The sequence below is a fragment of the Larimichthys crocea genome, chromosome XVI (assembly GCF_000972845.2).
Source record: "Larimichthys crocea isolate SSNF chromosome XVI, L_crocea_2.0, whole genome shotgun sequence".
In the NCBI taxonomy this organism is placed as follows: Eukaryota; Metazoa; Chordata; class Actinopteri; family Sciaenidae; genus Larimichthys; species Larimichthys crocea.
In genome coordinates this window covers 9,968,717-9,985,716 of record NC_040026.1, presented here as the reverse complement: position 1 = coordinate 9,985,716, position 17,000 = coordinate 9,968,717, and the positions used below count along the sequence as shown (strand labels likewise).

The following is a 17,000-nucleotide window of genomic DNA, read 5'->3' as shown; positions in this document are numbered from 1 at the left end:
AAGAGAGAGGGGCTCCTCATTTAGACAGCAGGAGAGGAGGGCTGTGTTCCACCTGCAGCCAACCAACAGACAGATAGACAGACAGACAGTGGGACCAGGACTTGGGAGGCCTCCCATCTGCCCCCTCCTAATTCACCTGCTGTCCTCGGGGTGTCATATGGAGCCACATACCAAATTAATGGAGTCTCCATCTTCTGCTCTCTTATTTTATGATTATTTTTTTTAACTTCTCTTGCTTCCTTCCCTCCTTTCATCCTTCCTTCTTGTGCCCTCGCTTAATTCCTTGGACACACACTTTCTTCACTTTGTTCTTTAATTCATTCTTCCTTCCTCACCTCCCCTCATTCCTCTATAAGGAACCGCATCACTTATCTAGCATGCATTACAGTTTTCATCCCATCATCGTGGAGCTGCAGGGGAGGGGGGTCTTATGGAGGAAGGAGGAAAGTGGAAATATAGGACTCATATCTCAAGGTGGTTTCCTTCATATCCTCGTCTCTCTTGGCTGCTTCGCCTCGATCCGCATCTCCATTTCCTGCCCTGCCCACCTTTCAGCATTCATCTTCCATCCTTCTTCTCCACGTTGGATCCTCCTTACTCCAATCTGTTTTTCATATTTCCCCTCTTTCACCTGATCCTTTGTCTGTTCTTTAATCTCTCCTACTAAATCTCTATCTTCTACCTCCCCTCTTTATCTGTCTTTTTGCTCCCCCCTCCATCATGGTGCTACTTATGTTGGGCTCTGACTTCATACCTCCACTGGCGATTTATGCACAGGAGCCTGGAGGATGTGCATTAGGGCCCCTGCCGTACAGCAACGCATTATGGATCGCACTATAAATAGCTGCCGTGCGTCCTGTAAAAGCTTTTCATTACATAGAGATATCGTTCAATCAATATAAGTCCTGCGCTAAATCTAATTACTAAAATGACCAAGGCTGGAAAAAAAATATATATATATGTATTTTCAAGATTATCAGGCAAACGGAGGCAGCCACTGTTTGGACCAAAGAGGTTTCAAGAGGACTCTTAACAAAATAAATAGCCAATTTTAAGTACAAGGCACAAGAGATAATTGGGATGTGGGGAGTGTGAGAGAGAAAAAAAAAGTAGGACTGAATGAGGAGGAGGAGGAGGAGGAGGAGGAGAAGTGGTTGACGGATAATAGAGGAAGGAAAATACACAAGGTTTAAACATGCAATCTCTAGTGCATACACAGAGGCAGAGGCATGCTGTCCCGCTCTGAGCAACTCCATACAGTATATCCAGTAGGTGCACAAACACACATTATGTTACCACTGGGCCCCAGCTGAAACTCCATGGGAGTCACTGGTCTGAGCCAGGCACACAGCAGAGCTTCATATGAGGTGCAGCTGTAAGAAGACTCGATAAAACTGGAGAGAAAAGAGGGGAGAAAGAGAGAGAGAGAGAAAGAGAGAGAGAGAATAGGAGGAGCCCGGGGTGTCATTTCTCTCTCTGTCAGCTCCCTGCCTCCCCCATCCTCCCTCCCTCCCCCATCACCCCCTGAGATGTGGATGCTTCGCGGGGACAATTACCGACTGACACTTCATCATGGGCCGCGCGACAGGCGCTGACGGCCCTCGTCCAAACAAATGATGCTGGGGTCGAGGTTGCGGGCCTGCCTCCGAGTCTGCCTGCCTGTAGCCCCGCAGCATGGCCCTGCACTGCATTAACAAGCCACACACACACACACACACACACACACACACACACACACACATATATAGAAAAAAAAAAAGCTACATTAAAAGAGACTCTTCTCAACCAACCACCTCCTTCCTTTAAGAAAAACACATTTATCAGCAGTGGGGGGATGGCGGTGAGGGGGGCTTCGATAGGAGGGATGGAGGGTGGGTGGGGGCGCTACAGTACTGTCAAACCCCATCCCCCTTAGGTAAAGAGAGAGCTCTTCATCTTTGTGAGGCAACTAGGACTCACGCGCACACACACACACACACACACACAAAAATACTCCCTAACCCTCCACACATACAACTAATCAGATAATGGGGTTAAACAGCAGCTTAAAAAAGCCAACGAGGCAAAAAAGCCAGCAATCAGCACAGTGACACCAGCATGCATCAATTAACCCTGTGTCTTTGTGGAGCACTGATAACACCCTGACCCCCCCCCACCCCCCCTTCACAAGCAAAACGATCAACTCGCCCCTTTGCCTTGAGTGCAGCTAACTTTAGATTCAGAAAGTAGGTCGACTGCTAATAGTCAAAAAAAAAAGAGGGGGGGGCAGCATATAATGTTTAAGCAGAAATCATTAAACAGACAAAAAAAAGAAAAGCATGTGGAGAACCTGCTGGTAGTGGTCCCTTAGCTGAGAATCTGAACCTGCAAATGAATAAATGCTGCCTGTGATCTCAGCCCAGGGAGGCCGATGAACAACAATTGAGGCAGACATCAAACGCTCGACTAACGCTGAAACAACACTCGGTAAAAAAAAAGCTCTCTGGTCTCTCAACGCGCGCTCCAACCACTGTACGTTCAGGATGGAGAGGAGGAGCGAGGAGGAGAGACAGAGAAGAAAGCGAGACTGAGACAGCATAAACAATGAAACATTTATCAAAGCGAGGAGCGCGGCATCTTCTGCTGCTGCGCGGGCAGACTGCTAATGCAGGTGGCATTGTTGTTGTGGTATCCTGAGGTGCCACTGCTTGCAGGCGATGAGCTACTGCGCCTCAGGTTGGTGAAAACTCGAAGAAGCAACCTGTTCCCTATTGGCTCTATACTTTGCGGACGCCCTCTGTTATCCCCCGAGGAACTCGGTTTGCATTGTTATGCGTTTATTATCGCATTCTTTTCATTCATGCTCCTGATGTTTTCCCTATTGGCAGCCCCGCTTGATAAATGTGTTTATGGCATCTCTCACGTCTGCAAACCTTTCCACAAGCCGCTGTCTAAGATAAATAAAAGGCAAGCTGAGAGGGTAGGGGGGGGTTCAAAATGAAGGGCAGGAGAGGAAAAAATACAGAGCAAAGCCATACGTCATGTTGAAAAGGCCCTTGAGAAGGCTTTCAATCTTTCCGTCAATATTCTGCGCGCAGGCCTGTGTACGCCATCATTAAAAAGGGGATGCTTCCCTGTTTATTTATCATAAGGACACATGGCTGACAGCTTCCTGTAAACAAGTCGTGTGTTTATATATGTGCATGTGTGCGCGGACGTTCACTGTAGCTTCCACAAACTTTTCCTGACCGTTATCTATTAAAATGGATGGCTGTTGCTCGGTAATGTGGGGAGCAAGCGATGGAGTCGGCCAGTGCGCTTTCTGATAATGGCTGTTCGGGCTCATCACTGTATACAGAGATTGAGGTTGTTTAACAGATGAGAAAAAATGCTTTTTTTTCTCCCACGTCGACTGGCGGAGAGAGAGAGAGAGAGAGAGAGAGAGAGAGAGAGAGAGAGAGAAGAGAGAGAGCACTGAAAGGGACATAATGCATGAGGTGAGCGTGGAAAAATGAAGTGGCATTCAGTTTTTCAAGATGTTTTCCAGAGCTTAATCACCACCAAGATAACTGATGTTTGAATAGTGAATGAATCATTCTCACGATGTGGCAAAAAGGTTACATCAAAGGCAAAAATCGCTATAAGCTAGTGATAAAAAAGAAAGTCCTTTTTTATCCTTGACGCTCCAAACACTACTTTCGTTTTTGTACAGTTTCCTGCACTCTGACTCATTTAACTGTCGACAGCAGGAGAAAAGAAGTCATTTAATCTACAGCGTCCTGCCTTCTGTGTCCGTCCGCTGACTTTGTGGCCATCATCAGCACCAAAGGTTAGCCAGTTCATGCACAGATAAGCTAAAACTAAACAACTGTTGGCCAACAGCTGGGTCCAGTCAGTAAGTCAATAGCACTGATAAGTTCAAGCTTGTTGGAGGAAATGAAATGTTACTATTTATTCATCCTAAAAATAAAAAAAAAAAGGCTTGTTGTGGATGTTTGTGCGTGTCACGCTGGTCAAGTGAGAGCAGGTGAGTGTGCTTGCGTGCATATGTGAGCATCCAGGTCCGACTGACACACGGAGAGAGAGACAAATGGCTATTACGGAGGGGGGGGGTGTGCTTGACATTTAGGTTTCATGTGGTAATGGACGTTGACCCGCTGGGGTCAGTCCTGCCAGCGAGGCAGGAGAGGGGCCCATTCCTGCACACAGCCCCATCCCCTGTAACAAGACACTAGCAAAACAGTGGTTGACACACACACACACACACATAATCACTCACTCACTCAGGAGAAGAAAAAAAAAGACAAGAGGGGCATCAAACATCCCACAGGTTGGACCACATAGGTGGGGTGTCACTCTGGAGAGGAGACAGATGTGCGGTATGCGCTTTTGAGTGTCAGCAGCAGCATATAGCCGGGTTACATGTGTCTAACTGTGTAGGTGCACATTTCTACACCCATGGCAACAGTGGTTTACCCATTGTACAGGGAAGCCAGAACAGTGGGAGCTGCTGTTGTTAAGAGACTACCCTGTGTTCACCCACAACTCGGCAACCGGAGGCTACTTTATATACTGTTTGTGACAGCTTTGTGGTAATAATGGAGCCCAGGCCCCCGCTAGTGCAAGTGGCATGCTCAGTCAAGTGAGACTTTGCTTAAGAGAACACACACACACACACACACACACACACACACACACTCCTATACACACCAGGCAGCCTCCTTCACGCCTAATGAGACCACTGGGAGTGTGGAGAGCAGGAGGAAGGGAGAGGGAGATGAGTAGAGAGAGAAACAAAAAAAAAAAAAAAAAAAAAAAAAGAAAGACAAATACACAGAGAGCGACGCAAGGAGACCAACTGCTCCAACTTTCAAGGTTTGGGATTGGAGAAAGGGAAGCGGGAAGGAAAGGAGTGATGACCTGGATTGCTGCCAAAGAAGCAAGAGGAAGATGGGGGGGGTGTCAGAAAAAGAGGAATGTGAGCGTGTGTGTGAGAGATAAAGAGACGGAGTGAGCGAGTGGAGGTACACTTCTTGGCTTAGCAGCGGGTGGTTATGCAATGTACACAACACCGGAGTGCAGGGGTGATCAAACACACGGGGTGCATATATAACTAAATCTGACACCGGAGTGCAACAAGAGACGTCAAGCATAGGGGGGGGCGGGGGGCAGGCAAAACAACACTAAAATATAAAGAGAGCAGACACTCCCCCGGGGATGGAGGGAGGGAGAATGAGTACATTGGGTACTGGGTACACATCATATTTGAGTGCCGATGGAGGAGGAAGGCAATGACAGAGGGAAAAAAAGCCAACAAAAAATAAATAAATAAATAAATAAAGATAAAAATAAATATATGCCAAAACCGCTCTACCTCTGCCTCTGGCACTACAGCATCATCTGCTCATCCAGGCAGGTGCACATAGCAGGGTGCGGAGAGTAAGTGAGTAAATAACTCGTAGTCCAAAATGGGAAAAGGCTTAAATGTCCGCTGACAAGGAATATGTACAGACAGGCACAGCTGAGCCTTTGGTTTTGCTTCCAGGGAAAGCGGGGCATGAATTATTAACAGGCGCTCGGTCTAATGAAGTGAAGATGAGCCACTTGGCTCCATGCTCATCAGAGCAGACAACCATGCTTGTTTGGACTACAGTGCTCAGACCTCACAGCGGGCTATAGCGTCAACAAGTGACATGTCACCTATAGCACTGCCATGACCATCACTCTGATTATCTAGGTGAAGACCTGACCTGTACTGGGCTGTGTGTTTGTTTGTTTTTTTCACTCTCTGTCAGCACCATGCTCAGTGGCAATGTCAGTCATGCAGTTAATAGACTTTAGCGCAGTTGTGAATCACATAAAGAAGAACTACAAAAAAAAAAAAAAAAGAGGAAAAAATGTGTTGCACACATTTCGTCTCAGCTGGTTTCTACCCATCAGCGGAGACTCAGCTGACTCTTTCACCACAAGTTTACTGCATATGGAGCTGGAGCGTGGGACACAGTGTTTTTTTTTTGTTTTTTTTTGTTCCTGATCCTGTCAGTATGGCACTGGAAGGAAAACTTAAGCAAGTACTATGGTGTACGTCACGTGCAGAGCTGGAAAGGGAAAGTGCAAAAGAATGCATTTCCGTCTCTGGACTGCTAGACGCCTGCCGGAAATGCAGCCCCCTTTTTCTTTTGGAAAAAAAAAAGAACACACCCACCTTAGTCCCAGTTCACAGCTAGTCTGCCTATTGTGAACAGTCCCCAGTGAATTTTCTCATCAGCCTGCTGAAATCATGCCAATGTGTGTCAAACATTCAGGGACTTGAACCAGACAGACAGTTTTTCCTGTGTTGTTTTCCTTCCCTTGAGTATTTAGAATAACTTACTATAATTATGTGAACATTACAACTTACACTTCTCTCATTAATGTCCTTGGTTGATATGATATGTCTCACTCATCTTGAATTCAAGCAGTGCCTGAAGTGTACCTCTTATGCTTCTTCTTTACACAAGTGGTAACTAAACTGCTTTATATCTTTCATCGACATACTTGGACTAACACTCCTCTCCTAAGACTCCCGACAAATCCAGATCAATAATGGGGGACAGGACTGGATGGAGAATATTTTCTGTTAGTAAAGCAGTGCTGCTAACTGGCTACAGTCACTGCTTGTGGGCTTTCTGCCTGCCTCCTCTTCCGGCAGTCCACATGCCACAGCTAATCCCTCACAGACCCAGAGGACAGCTTTGGGATCATCTTCGTTTGTGAGCTGGGAAAGACAGGAAACTGGCAGGTACATATTGTCTGGGTGAGACACAGTGGATGACTGCAACAACTTCTGCAAGACAGCTCCGTCCTTCCTCTGGGTGTGCGCAGTTTTGCAAAGTGCTGGTTGTGTTGATGTTGGACGGTGACCTTGCTGACCAGCTAGACTTCTCCTGGATCTCTCTGCCTCCAAAACAACACTTGATCCCTGCTTGCTTTGGCCCGCATGCTGCAGGTTGGGTGGTAGCACTGTTCATATAACAAAAAGCAGGCTGAGTGGGCGAGGCTTTCTGAGAGTGACGATTTTATGTCTCCCACTTGGTGAAAACAAGTGTCATCGTAACTGTGGCAAAATGGCTTCAAAGCCTTCAAAGCCACCAGCCATCGAGCTAATTCGAACGGAACATTTTAAATGTTTGTTTGCATCTGGCTTCACTTGTTAACAAATTGCTCCGAATACATCACACCACAAAAAACAGCATGCTTGCACATCTAAAACACCAAATAACAGGAAGCTTCTCTGTTCTTCCCATTTTTACCAACATTGCGTGAATGCAGCGCAAACACTGAACAAATCATGAGTGTGGCAACATCTCGGGTGGATGATTTACACACTTACAACATGTGTACAGTACTAACAGGGACGACAGGAGGACCCCTCAAGTTCAGAGCAAACATCATAGAGGGGCTGCATTTATAATCTCTCCTCATATAACATAATCGACATTATGTTGTTTTTTATGGGCTTATTGTTGGATGAAAGGGTTACCCTGAGACTGGGATGATTCAGTAGGTAAATACAGTATAACTGAACACATCATTGTTATTAACCATCATATCGTCTGGGTAATAATTCCTGAAAAGGCATGTTTACCTTAGGCAGCGAGCACAGACAATTAGGCCATGCCAAAGCATATAAACATAAATACACAAACACACAGGTTTGTAACGGTAAAGTATGACATGAGTGTCAGAGCGCTGCCATTATGGACCCAATTGACAATAAAACTCTCAATGCAGTCATAGTAATATGTTCCTTTATCATTCAATGAGGCAGTTCTCTTCTGCAAGACTCTCAATGGCACTGCACTCACTCCCGAGGAGCCTGCAGGCAAGAAACAGTACTCAGGTGTTAAAACGTCTCTTTAAATCAGTAAATATTTGCAATCGCACACTGTGAGGTGAAGCTGAGTCTGAGCAGAAGGATAACTTTATATTTTAATGAAACTATAGAGGCTAGCGTAGTGCAACTAAATCTTATTTACGCACAAACAGCAGTAAAAGGCCCCACCCTGAGCATGTCAGCTCAGCTCTGTACTTTTTATACACACTTTTTCCAGTGCAGGAAGGACCCTATGTCACTGTATATAATGCATCAGCGACTACTGTCGTTAATTTCTTCTCTCTTTCCCATTCTCTCCCTCTCTCCTCAGGGGTTCCCAGTGGCTGTCCAGAGCACATGTGTTTTGGTTTACCTAGAGTGAAGCCCTATCTGAGCCCGGGCTGAGAGCAGACTGTGGGCTTTGTCTGTGGCACCATTAATCAACTGTCCTTTAACAAAAACAGAAAACCAGATGAGAGACAAAGGGAAGAGACGTGGGGGGTGGGCACTTATTTAGGTAGGGGAAAAAAAGGCAGAGAGGGTAAGAAAAAAGGAAGAGAGAAGGGAGAGAGAGAGAGAGAGAGAGAAGGGGGGATGCTTGACCCAGATCCAGGCCTTCAATAAATCAAGCAGCAACAATAACAAGCAAAGTTTTCATGTGGCTTGACTGATTAATCAGTCTTTTTTTTTTTGACATGGGAGGCGAGGGAGTCTTTTCTTCTTTTTCTGTCTTGTCTCTCTTGTGGGAGACTGCAGAGTGGCTGAGCGAGTCTTTTTATGTTGGGTGTTTATGTCTTTATGCTGCAAGGTTTTAGACGCGGAGGCCTGCATCGTTCATGGTTTAATGAGAGTAAGGCCTTCACTTCATGGTGCAACTGAGACAATTTTAGTGAGGGTTTCCGGGCTACATTAATGAGAAACAGGGAGGTTGTCGGAAAAGGTATGGACACGGACATTCCTGCGCATGCACACAAATAGGTGTACACATGTATGAAGGTGCAGGCATGCAGGCACAGGTTTCTTCTCTAAAATATAAACAAGCGCTGTTTTACACACATGCACACAGTGCACACTATCTACACAGCAAGCCACAGGATGTGAAGCAGCCCTCTGAGACTCTTTGCGAGGTGCCGATCGATGGGCATTGAGTGTGGACAAGGAGGCCTCAGGATCGATAGGGGGCCATTACAGAGATGTGCCTACTGGGACCTGGGAGAGGATGTGTGGGGGGTGGATACATCTGGGCCCTTGATGCTGTCTTCTTTACCTTATTGGTGGGAGGTTTTATTCCACGTGAGTGCCGGGACACACATACGCACAATAGAAACGTGGCCATGTATGTGCATTAAGAAGAGGCTTACATACTGAGTTAAATGGAGAACATCACGTACTGTACATGCGCTTGGTCCCTCACATACGCACACACACACACCGGCTAATGGCATCTCAGGAGACCTGCTGCCATGCCAGGAGTGCACATCCTCATCTCCATCTCTTAATCTCCCATTTTCAGTGTCCTCATCTACAATCTTCCTGTGGGGGAAGATTCTTTCTGTCTCTCTAACTCACTTTTGGTGCCATCTTCTCCTCTATTTCCAACCTACTCTCTCTTTCCGTCTTCCCGTCTATGCACTGCAGTGTCACGAGCTGCCTGTGCTGTGCTCTGTCAGTGGATCCTAAGACTTTCTGTCACCATCTTCTCTTCCTCCACTCCTCTGCTTCTCACAGAGAAAGCACTGACTGTTCTATTCCCTCTCGCACATAAACACACACACACACAAAAAATGTATACACACACACACACACACACACACACACACAGAGTTGGGGAAACGACAGTATTGTTACTTTCACAAAATGTCTGGCAGTGACATAATCCCCTACCACTTCCAGTTTTACATGCTCTTGAGGCATCTGCAATAATTCTGTATAAAAGTTTACTCATGGTCCAGTGCAGCTGCACAGCTGAAATGACTTGTAGGAATGGACTCCATTGATGTACAGTACCAGTCAAAAGTTTGGACACATCTTCTAATTCAATGGTTTTCTTTATTACATATCTTTCCACATTCATATTCAAGATTCAAGACAATTGTAAATAAACACTGGTGATATGAGAACAGTGTAAACAAAGCTGAATGTGTTTTATATTTTAGATTCTTGGCATACAGTAAATAGCTCTACTCAAAGTATGACAAGAACCGCTCAGCATAGTAAGATAAACAACGGGCCATCATTACTTTATGACACGAAGGTCAGTCAATCCATAAGATGTCAAAAACAAGCAATGGACCAGTGGAAATTTGTACTTTTTGGTGCCAACCACTGCATCATTGTGAGAAGCAGAGAAGGAGAACAGATGTGTCTGCATGTGTGGTTCCCACCATGAAGCTTGTAGGCGGAGGTGTGAAGGTTAAAATTCAAGGTACATTTAACCAGCATGACTGACATAATAGAATTCTGTAGCAATGGGCAACTGCATCAGTTTTTCACTCACTGGGACCGTCATTTGCTTTTCAACAGGACAGTGACGCAAAACACACTTGTAGGTTATGCAAGAGCTGTTTGACCAAGAACAAAGACGGAGAGTGACGCAGTACTCAGATGATCTGGCCTCCCCTAACTCAACCTAAACCCAATTGAGATGGTTTGGAATTATTTAGACCGCAGAGTGAAGTGAAAGGAGCCAACAAGTGCTCAGAATATGTGGGAACTCCTTCAAGATTGTTGGAAATTCATTCCAGGTGACTACCTCATAAAGCTGACTGAGAGAAAGCCAAGAGTCTGCAAAGTTGTCATCAAATTAAAAGATGGCTACTTTGAAGAATTTAAAATATCAAACATATATTGTTATTGTGTGTTTTTTTTTTGTTTACCTCATTTCATAGGTTTAATGTATTCAGTCTTAATCTACAACATAGAAAGTAACAAAACTTTTGACTGGTACTGTAGGTGTACTTATCAATGATTTATATTAGCTGTCACTTGAAAACCATTTATGGAGCTGTCATCTGTCTTTTATGAATCTCTGAAATCCCTAAATATCGATTACCAGAAACATCTTTCTCCAATATCTAAACTCCAGATCATTAAAGTGCTTTATTTTGCAACTATGCCACACTCATGCAGGTGCAAATCACATGTAACTACACACAGATGAGCCAGTCAGGCAGGCGACTGAAACCAGTGAGGCCGACTGTGAGCTGGCTCTTGCATCCATCACCACTCCAGGAAAAAAATGAAAAAACAGGATTCATATTTAATCCTCCTAGTAGTATGAGAAGGGTCTCCTCCTACTCGCCACTGCCCTCTTTTCTGCTGCCCATCTCCACCAGCACCACCATTACAGGACGGTTGAAAATAGTGCATTTGGACTATGTTGTGGAGACGAAGGACTATTAAAAGTCAGGCAAATGCATTTACCAGTGCTTATGAAATAGCACTGAGGTGCCATGTCGGCTCCTGCAAGTGCTGTCCAAAAAAACCCTTCTGTGGCTGATCAGAAAGAATGTGCACGTGTGTGCGCAGACACACACACACAGATGCACACAGTGTCTGGGCTCAGCTAACAGTCCCCATTGGTTTGGAAGTCTATAGCAGGCTATAACAACTACAGCCTGGCCGGCCTGTTAGTAGTGGGCCCTCTGTTTCAGCAATCTGGGTTCTCTTTGCCTTTGGACAGGGACCAGGTCAGGCTGCACAATACACCACTGTGCTTGCTGAGGGAGAGAAAGAAGGAGAGAGGGAGCGGGAGAGAAAACTGCAGGCATGTGAGTCTCTGTGTGCACACATATGTATAAATAAGCGTGTGTGCACATTCATGTATGTTTGAGTACATTTTGGTTGCACATGTGTATAAGCATGTGCATGTGTGTGTAGTATACCACCACACCCTCTCTCGTTCGCTCTCTTCCATACTAGATTGCAAGGCCTCCCTTCTGTCTCCCCAACCTCCATCGTTACATCATCATTGCTTCAGCTTTTTGCTACCTCAGCACAAACAACCATTTTGGGACCCCTGGCTGCAGTTTTCCTCCCCCAGGCAGCGTTTAAATGGCGTTGTTGAAAATCTCCGGGAGGTCAGTGCACCAGAATTAACACACATCACTGTCAAGTCTGAAACAATGCAGTGGAAAGCAAACATGTCGGCGTATGCAACTGTGACCACTACAAGGAAAACAGACTGAAGATACAGCGTGGGCCTGTGCCCCTTTAAGGAGCGCAGGCGGCACCCGTCCCTTTAAGATCTATTTCTCACAGCTTGCGGGTGCTGAGCTGAGCGGGCTAGCCTGAGCCGAGCTGTGCTGTGCATGTATGGTAACAGGGGGGAACCGCGCCGCCCAGCTTGCCAGCCCACCACAGGGAATTTGTTTATGTTTCCTTGCTGCCAAGTTCCTGTCAGGAGGCGCCCCAAAGAGGAACTGCAGACTGCTCGGTACTGTTAGCTACGCCCTCTCGCCTAGAGTGGCTCGGGTTTTCTGCATACAGTATCGGGTGGTGCTTTGTAGCAACACTTAAATCCAGGGAGGTCTCTTCATTAATTACAGCAGTCACACTTCAAGCACTCACTCTGTTGTTCCAAATCTCAGTTTGGAGCGCACCGAACTTTATAAAACAAGTTATAACAGAAAGCCTAATTTATGACCCCAAACAAATTAACACCAATTTACTCAAAACACTGTACATAAAACAGTACAAAGGCATAGTTTCATTAAAGCGATGCTTTACGAGTGGCACTTTGTTATGCTGTGGATTATGGGTATTGTAAAAACTGAGCACCACCACATAAAAACACAGTAAACTGGATTGGTAAACTCGTGGGTATTAAGTCAAGCACTTGTGGGAAAAGAGTCGAAATCTAAAATGCTCTCCCACTAATGCAAAAGAGTAAACTATTCTAACCTCCAATAACACACATAAACATTTCCTTGAAACATAACAAGAGTATGATCTATTATTGCCAGTGAAACAATAGCTACATCACTCTTGCACATTAATACAATGCCTCAGCCTGGCGTATACATGCCATTTCTTGACTCATCCACTGCATATGAGCCCTTCTGTCAACAGGGTCAGCAAGTGCGTTAGTCTCTATCGTGAGTGCTGTGGCCACCCGCAAGTTTTGTCTCCGTGCAAAAAGGAAAAGAGACGCTCACTTGCATGTTATGTCAAGGACATGAGCCGTTTGTCTTCATACCATGCACGCGTGATGTCCACTCAGTGTTTGTGGTAGGAGATAGAGAGACGTGCGTATGTGTGAGTGAGCGGAGGAAGGAAAGGTCAGACAAGGGCACACAAAGGGGCGTGGGACCCAGGATGGCGAGACGGAGGAAGAGATATAGAGAGAAAAGGGGAAGAACAAAAGATGGAAGCGTGGATGGAAAGATGTAGGCTGAGGTTGGGGGGGACTGGGTGAAAGCAAAAAACAGGAAGCCATTTATGTCAGCTTGGATGGCGGGACAGCGCCCACTCCCTGTCACGTGCTGGCACATTTCACTGCTCTTTGACTGTACAGCCAGAAACTCCCCATTTCACATACACAATGAGAAGTAAATGGCTAAGTGGAAGAATGCACAGGGGGAAAGCTCTGGCTGCATTTGTTTGAATGAGATTCATAAAGTCTTGTCAAACTTTTATTGATGTGGGTAAAGTGCACACTCACACCTAAAAAACTTACATCAAGTAAGCAGCAGGACATGCAGCACACTTCTGCTATTCTGCGGTCGGTGCCACACAATATCTTGTTATTCAAATTCCTTACAATAAATGAGTACAGCAGCATAAAATACCAACTAAGCCTAAAGTAGTTTACTCAACCATAACTCTGCAAATTTGGAGTAAATCTGGCAAATCAAATTGGTTAATCAGAAGGTGGAAATGTTGTAAAAGCTCCATTTGTACCAAACACCACATTCAAATTTACTACACTGAAAGAGCAAAAAATGCCTATGAGCCATTAAAGTTTCAAAGAAACTGGCACAGCCACACAAGGAAGGCAGGTTTAATCTAACGCAGGGGAATCTAGGAAAATAAATAAGTAAGATCACAAAAGCAGCTGCAGCATGGTGGCAAGACAAAAAAAGACCAAGTCTGGCTAAACAACAAAGGTGTCGAGTGCTGATTATTCAACTCTGTGTAGCTTCGAAGGAGAGTAAGAAGTGCCATTATACAGGAACAACTGTGCATAAACAACAGATTTCACCTTCCTTGAAGTTTCCATGTGTGGACTGGAGAGAGAAAAAAAAGCACAACGCTGAAAAAAAAAAGTCCCATTCTAGACAGAGGGAGAGGCAGCGGGCTCGGCAGCCACCATCGACCTACCGCACACAGAGTGTGAATCATTAAAGGCATGTGTTCCACATCAACTCCCGGGGCAGCTTCCCAACCCATGTATGAGAGTGGGTCTGAATTATGACGGGGAAGGGAGGGTTAAATACCGCTTTATGTGGAGATGAAAACCCCAAACCTGCTAACTCAAAGACAGAGAGGGAGAAAGAGAGGGAGAGAAAAACTGGAAAAAATCACTGCGTATAAGTATTGCATGTACCTTCTGCCAGTTCACAAAATAAAACAGCAATGAATAAATGAAGCAGCTAATGGAATAATTACATGATTTCCAAAAACGTGACGTATCATCATGAGCAGATGAATAAGGTTTTATGCCCCTTAAACAACTAAAAGGACAGCCAAACTAATTCGAAAATTGACCTAATTTACAGTAATTCCTACATGTTTTTCTGGCTGCCTTCGCCTGTTTCTAACCTCACAAAAGCTCTGACAACACAGTGGGATAAATTTCCCCGAGAACACAAATCTAAAGGCGAGGAAAGATAAAAGAATGGAGAGGAACTGAGAGTTGTACGCACAGAAGACCAAAGTGCCAGCCTTAGTCTTGTCCATCAGGCCACCCGTATGCCAAACTGGTTGCTAACATGGAAGTGTCTGCCAGACCACTTGTCATCCCCAGTTACAACACATGGACGTCTTCTGTGGGTGTGAGTATGTGTTTGGGCACAAAAACACACACCCTCTCTGGCGTGGGCACCCAATGAAGGAGGCGATTTGTCTGCATTCTTCTTGGTATTGGCTGGCATCTTGGTGCACATACCATGTGCTTTCTGTTTTTTGTTGTTTTTTTTTTTTGCTTGAAGGCTGGTATAAGTGAAAGTGCCCGTCTGGGGGTGGGGGAGGGGGTGGGTCACGTTTCCCCAAGGCCAAGAAAGGATGGAAAGGATGGGACAGGACAAGACAGGGCTTGACAGGACAGGAAAGGGGAAAAGACAAGTTTGTACAGGCAGGAGAAACCCAAATAGGACAGGACAGGACAAACTAAGCCACATTTCCTGGGACTTTGATTGGATGACCAACCTTTTCAGCTCCTTCCTGCCAGTCATTAAAGTGCTAACATTCTGGCAAAACAACGTGAAATGAAATAAAGGGGAAGGACAGAATCAAATGAATGGTTATTATTATTCTCTCTGCTGCCACAATGTTTTGCAGCCGACACAAGGAAGATGAATCAGACTCAGTAAATCAGTCTATATTCAGAGAGTGATGATCCAAGTTCTTCAAGCCAGATCCTAATGATGAATGGCTGTTTTTGTTTGGTCTTTGTCGCCTGAACATGACAGAGCAAATCTCCCTACTGCCAGCTCCAACTCTGATGCAACAGACCCAGGATTAGACTTGATCCTACCACTGGCGGCATGGAGGCCACAAGACAGAGCACCACCTTTAAACAGTAGTGTGTGTGTGTGTGTGTGTGTGTGTGTGTGTGTGTGTGTGTGTGTGTGTGTGTGTGTGTGTATGATTCTACAGGTTTCAGCTGTACATAAAAGGTGACTTTTACTAAGGTAGTGAGAAGCAGAAGATATGACATGGGGAAAACACAGACAAAACAATTATGACCAACACATTCGATACAACCACAAAAAGCCAACATGGCAGTCACATGACAGGGAACAATGCTATTGTATAGAGAGCAACATGGTGTTTGGTATCCACAGACACAAGTGTGGAGTGTGGAGAAGTCCAATTACCCAGAGTTTGACAGGAGCGACAAATTCGGGCTTACCCCAAAAACGTCAATCTCCCTGTCCTTGGCCAAGGAAATCTCCCCTTGAATCGATTGCAGCTCCTAAGCTCTGAGGAGAGAGGAAGAAAGAGAGAGAAAGATATTTGAAACCAACAGATTTGTGGTCCTTATCCACGTGCTGCAGACTCAGTGACTCCCAAGCCTCACTGGCACAGAACTGCTTCACTACACGAAAAACCCTTACACTCTTTTTCCTTCCTTCGCTCTCATACTCCCTGTAATCTCCACGCCCTTTTCCAATAGATTGGACTTTCTCACTCGCTACATTTGTGCCCCAGACATCATGTGAAAAGTGGAGTAAAACAGTGCTTTTGTGGTGTGTGAATTACCTGGGGCCTCGGCAGGCACAGTAGTGCTTATGGCCACAACTCAATTACAGCAATGTGAATCAGGTGGCGGCCTAGAAATCCCCTTAGCCTGATGCACAAATAGGAACACAGAGGCGCCTTCATTGCCAAGATGGAGACAAATATAAAGTGGCGTGTCAACTCTTCACATAAAGACAGCTAAGCCTATGCTGCACAGATGAATGGCTGCCGCACACATGGATCCAGCGGCGCTGGTCTGGAGTGCGTGTGTGTGTGTGTGAACGATGTCATTTTGTTTATGCATGTTGCTAAAATATGCGTGTACGTGTGTACCAACATGTCTGGTTGCAGATCTAAATGAAAAGAGTCACATGGCACTTAAGCGCTCTGATAAACGCCACCTTTGTGTGGCAGAAAGCATGGAAAATGTTTTGCAGGATTGTTTTTAACCAAAAACAACTGGACGAAAATTATAGGATGGTTTGCAAATGTTAAAAGGCACTTTGTTGGATTTCACGGAATCAACGGAACTACACAATCATGGTCAATAATACTGAATAGAAAATTGGTTTGTGTCAAGAGCACTCAAAAGCATTTAGTTTATCCTGTCTTTTTCTTTGAGGAGAAAACAGACCATCTCTTTTTAGCATACAGGTCCCCTCCAGCTCCCATAAAATGTAGAGCGGTGGACCAGGGTTTTCCAAAAGTATGCTGAAGAGAAACCAATGACATTTAAAACTGTGGTCTGTTTGGTTTTATTTCA

The 17,000-nt window shown here is 45.3% G+C and overlaps 1 protein-coding gene across 12 annotated transcripts in view; it reads right to left on the bottom strand.

Annotated features, from left to right (window-relative positions):
- Positions 1 to 17,000, bottom strand: part of raraa (retinoic acid receptor, alpha a) — a 134,560-nt gene that overhangs the window by 101,228 nt on the left and 16,332 nt on the right. For 4 of the 12 annotated variants that reach the window (XM_027289580.1, XM_019261950.2, XM_019261958.2 and 1 more), the window contains exon 2: positions 15,909 to 15,978. The exons of 3 other annotated variants lie outside the window; for them this stretch is intronic. The gene's annotated coding sequence lies outside the window, so the exon portion shown is untranslated. Of the gene's footprint in view, positions 1 to 1,556; positions 1,686 to 15,873; positions 15,979 to 17,000 lie in introns of all 12 variants that reach the window. 5 more of the 12 variants (XM_019261956.2, XM_027289581.1, XM_027289583.1 and 2 more) reach the window with 2 other exon arrangements.